Source organism: Tamandua tetradactyla, chromosome 11, assembly GCF_023851605.1.
Source record: "Tamandua tetradactyla isolate mTamTet1 chromosome 11, mTamTet1.pri, whole genome shotgun sequence".
NCBI classification, from domain to species: Eukaryota; Metazoa; Chordata; class Mammalia; order Pilosa; family Myrmecophagidae; genus Tamandua; species Tamandua tetradactyla.
In genome coordinates, this window is record NC_135337.1 from 59453509 (window position 1) to 59458777 (window position 5269).

At 39.4% G+C, this 5269-nt stretch overlaps 1 long non-coding RNA gene across 1 annotated transcript in view; it reads right to left on the bottom strand.

Moving 5' to 3' along the window:
• Positions 1-687: 687 nt before the first annotated feature.
• The window catches only part of LOC143649540 (uncharacterized), a 24333-nt gene continuing 19751 nt past the window's right edge, over positions 688-5269 (bottom strand). The window contains exon 3 of the long non-coding RNA XR_013159093.1: positions 688-1626. This is a non-coding gene — a long non-coding RNA (uncharacterized LOC143649540). The remainder of the gene's footprint in view (positions 1627-5269) is intronic.

A 5269-nucleotide genomic window follows, 5' to 3' on the forward strand; every position in this document is an offset into this window, starting at 1 on the left:
ATAATATTTTTTCCTGTTTTATCTGCCTTTATACCATTGTAAGGGAAATATGTTTTTTGTCTGTCCGTGATCTCTCTCCTGAGACCTGACTGCACCCATTTCCCCTTGGTCCCTCCCCCGAGTCCTGCTATGTGATTTTAGGGGCATTTGCCTTGTTCTTATGGTCTTTGTGGACCCCAGTTAATTGATGCAGATTGGAAATCCATCTCCAGTTGGATATTAAATTTGGATCTAGGTGGAGGCTGGATAAAATCAAGACCACAATGCATGAGAAGAGATGGTTTGTTACTCACAGGTCCGGAGATAGAGGTGTTCCTTTAAGGGTCTATAGGAAAAGTGATTGGCTCTGGGTAGCTCAACTAATGGGTAGGGAATGCACAAACAGAGCAAGAGAAGCCCATGTGCTTATGTTTTTATTGTTTTATACAGGTCCAGAGGTGGAGGTTGGTAGATTTCCCATGGGAGTCAAGGACTGGACAGTTTAAAGTGAATATATGAGAAAGGGACTGGGGGCCAAGAGTAGTGGGGATAGTTAGCATATCATTTGGGGCCAAAGTGAGTTCTGGGTGAGACATGTGGGTGGTGTGGGTGGTGACCACAGATGTGGGTTTGAGCTCTGGGGAGTCTAGGCTCCAAAGATGGAAAGATGCTTATTAAGTAGGTTGAAGGTCAGCGTTAATAGAAGTGGCTTAGCAAAAGTAAGATGGATACCAAGACAGTATGCACAATATTTCATAGTTATGACAATCCATCCCTTGATGCCTCATAATCATTTATGTGGAGAATTGTGGCTGTTTGGATGGCTGATATATTTGCTGCCAGGTGTGTAACATTGTCAAGCTAGTGCATATTAAACTTGAACATATTGGTTATTATAAAAATGACAATAAATAGCAAAACCAAGAGCTGGAAATCTTTGCATAGTCATTCCCCTCAACTTTCAGGAGATAGCTAGGAGGAAATGTTGCAGATTTTTTTTTTTTTAGGTCTGAGGTATCTTTTAGAAAACTTAGGTTATATTGTAAAACATCATAATCTCTTGAGCCATCTTTTGTAATTGGATTTTGATCTGCCCCAAATTATTAACACTCATGCAGCTGGAAGTGTTTCTAATGGCACAGATGCTCCTTTTTTTGGCTAAGAGTTGAAGGCTAGGCAGTTACCCAAGACTACTCAGGCTAGGCAATCAATCTGTTGTTATGTCAGTCCTTATTAGCACACAGAGGGGTGGGGCAATGAGACACAGGTACTAAGGACAAATATTTGGGCCTTGAGGAAAGTTGTCTCTGCTGTGTAATATTAAAGATTCAACAGTTAGCTTTCAAATGGGAGGTGGCAGTGTACAAGGCAGCTTTACAGTTGTAAATTGTCAATCGTAGTGAAAAGCGTTGTGTAAGGACACTGTGTCATTTCAGCCAGGTACTAGTTTGGCAGTTCCCCTTCCCATTTCTTAGTTCATTAGCTGGTTCAAGCATAGTAGTGGCTATGGTTAGTCCAAGTGACAGGAGCAATGGTGTGTGACCCTCAGTGGAGTCAAAGGTGATGTCTCAATCAGCCAACTCATGGGGCCAATCCATCTGAGGTGAGGTGGTGATCACTGGCGGTGGGTATCCCTCCAAGTAGTGACTGTAAAAAGATGGGTTATTTTTAAAAATTACTTTATTTAGAATTTGAATAACAAGTTTTCAATTGCTGTGTAACATAGTTTAGGAGAACCAATTGTAGTGAGTTATTGAGTGTGCCATGCTTTATTAATACAACATAAGTTCAGCTTCTATCCCCTATATAAGTCTGATATTTTTGGTAATTCAAAGACTGATACCTGACATCTACTTTGAGCTATCAAATTCATGGACACTGAGTTGCAAGCAGTACAAACAAGAATAAAGTCAGGTTTAGGCTGAAGGTTGCAATTCAATGCAGAATATTATGGCATTACAAAAAATAAACAACTGAAAGGGGCACCACAGGCAATGAAACCCAGGGACCATAAATAAAATATCCTATATAGACAGTTGTCCATCTTTCTTCCATTTTTAATTTGATTTTTTTTAATTAGAGAAGTTATAAGTTTACAGAAAGAGCATGTAAAAAATACAGCATTCTTATATACACCCAACCCATTTCAAACACTTTGCATTAGTGTGGTATCTGTTAAAATTGTTAAAACGATATTATAATTATAGTATTAGCTACAGTCCATAGTTTACATCAGGGTAAATATGCCACCCTGTTTTTAACACCTTGCATTAGTGTGATACATTTGTTATAAGTCATGAAAGTACATTTTTATAATTTTACTATTAACTATAATTCATTGTTTACAAAAGGGTTAATTGTGCTGTATAGTCCTATGTTTTATCTTTTAATTTATATTCTAGTAACATATATGTATATGACCTAAAATTTACCCTTTTAATCACATTCATATATATAACTCAGTGCTATTAATTATACTCACAATGGTGTGCTGCCATCACCACTATCCATTTCCAAAACTTTACAATTAACCCAAATAGAAATTCTGTATGAATTAACATTAACTACCCATTTCCTACCCCCAGCCTATCACTTTGCTTGTTTTAATTATGTCAAATTAGATGAGATCATACAATATCTGGCCTTTTGTGTCTGGTTTATTTCCCTCAACATAATGTCTTCAAGGTTCATCGAGTTGTCACATAAATCAGAACCTCATTCCTTTTTAATACTGAATAATATTCCATTGTATGTATATACCACACTTTGTTTATCCATTCATCAATTGATGGACACTTGAGTTGCTTCCATCTTTTGGCAATTGTGAATAATGCCAATTTGACCATTGGTGTGCAAATATCTCCTCAAGTCACTGCTTTCGATTCCTTTGGATATACCTAGTAGAATGATTGCTGCATCATTTGGTAATTCTAAATGTAGCTTCCTGAGGAACTGCCAAAGTGCCTACAATAGTGGCTGTACCATATTCCATTACCATCAGCAATGAGTAAGTGTTCTTATTTCTCCACATCTTCTCCAATACTTCTAATTTTCTGTTTTTTTTTTTTTAATAGTAGCCATTTTAGTGGGTGTGGAATGTATCTCATTGTGGTTTTGATTTGCATTTATCATTTGGGGCCAGCTGTGGATTCTGGGTGAGGCCTCATTTGTTGAAGAGACTTTCTTTCTCATTTGCATGAACTTGGCAGCATTGTCAAAAATCAATTGGTGGGGCCGGCAACGGTGGCAGAGTTCTTGCCTGCCATGCTGTAGACCCAGGTTCGTTTCCCAATGCTTGCCCATGTACAAAAAAAAAATCAATTGGTGAACCAGACTTCTGGGAAAAATGGTGCAGTAGGGAGCTCCAGGACTCAGTCCTTCCACTGAAACAATATTGAACTGGCAAGAACTATCTGAAACAAGTATTTTGAAACTCCAGAAGCCAGAAGATCACTGTACAATTTCCAGGAAAGAGTTGGAGGAAGAAGGCTTATAAACTATAGTAAAGAACAGTAAATTACTCTCTCCATGTGGTGGCTGCTAGTACTCATCCCCTACTCTCACAACAGGCCCTTGGGGATCCAATCCCTGGCTGGCTGTAGGTAACAGAAAGGGATGCAAAAATCTTCTTCCCCATGGAAAGGGTTGGGAATAGCCAATGGCTGATTATGGCTTTTGATTAATGAATTCAGATGGCAGGAGGCCTCATCCTGAGGGCAGCTATTATTTTAACCCTTCCCAGACAAAGGTGGTGGCAGCCATTGTTTCAACCCTCCCCAGACAGGTGCAGAGGCAGTAGAGATTTAATGATGAAGGGCTTCTGCAGGGTTGTAGGGGACAGTTAGCTGAAAGGCTGCATATGCTGGACAGGCCAGGAAAACTCAGATTTGGGGAACCATTGGAGAAGTTTTTGGTGCCCTTCCTGGTCCCTTCCTCAGGGCACATTGAGCTGGTTTGTGTTCTCTTTGTGAGTCCCTGGCCCTCTCTTGGCTTGGAGAAACTGACTTGGGAAATTCCTCCTTGGGGTGGCCCTCTTCCAAGAATTTACAGTCAAGGCTAAAAGAGCTTGAGACAATTACAGAAGTATGAAAACTATAGAGGTGGACAGTCTAGGACAAAGCCTACCAGCTTCAAACAACTGGGAGAGTGAGGTGTGTCTCCTGAGAAAAAGAGGGGCAACCAAACTCCGGTAAACAGGGGAATTCCAAGACAACCAACCGGCAAAACCCGTGACAAGACACAGGCTCAGAAAGATGGCTGCACACACTGCATTTGTCCTGGGAACCTTCCTAACAGAAGGGCTGAAGCTCAAGAAAATCTCTGTCAGCACCAGCTGGTCACCAAACCAAGAAACAGCATTTCAGGGAATATATCCCTGATACAACACTTTTTTTTTTGAGATAACATTTTTAAATATTGAAATGTACAGTGCGCCACAAAAGAGTACAAGACAAACAAACAGGAAATGATGGTCTATCCAAAGGAAGAAGATAAATATACAGGAAAACCAACAAGGAAGACTTGAGAATGTGAATGTGAATTTCCTGATAAAAGCATTTTTAAAAATGATCTAAAAATTGCTCAAGGAGATGAAAGAAAGTACAGAGAAACAACTAGAGGGTATTAGGAAAACAATGAATGAGTAATAGGAGCATCTAAATAAAGAGAAGAAAAAACTTAAAAAGGTACCAAACAGAACTACTGGAGTTGAAGATCACGAGAACTGATGAAAAACTCTCAGGATGGTTTCAATAACAGATTGAAGCTGAAAGAAGAAAGAGTCAGTGAACTAAAAATAAAAGACAATTGAAACGTTACAGGATAAGGAGCAATGAAAAAGAATAGAAAAAGCAGTCAAAACCTATGCTGGTTTGAAAGGATTTATGTACCTTAGAAAAGCCATGTTTTAATCTTAATCCCATTTTGTAAAGGCAGCCGTTTCTTCTAATCCCTATTCAGCACTGTATGTTGGGAATTTTAATTAGATTATCTCCATGGAGATGTGACTCAATCAAGTGTGGGTATTAACCTTAATTAGGTCTCTACTCATTCTAAGTGGGTTTTGAGTAGTTTACTGGAATCCTATAAAAGACAGAGTATATTGGAAAAAGCTTCAGAACACTGCAGAACCATGAAGCACAGAGCCCACCAGCCAGTGACCTTTGCAGATGAAGAAGGAAAATGCCTCCTAGAGAGCTTCCTGAGGTCTAGAGAGGAAGCTAGCAGATGATGCCGTGTTTGCCATGTGCTTTTCAAGATGAGAGAGAAACCCTGAACTTCATTGGCCTTC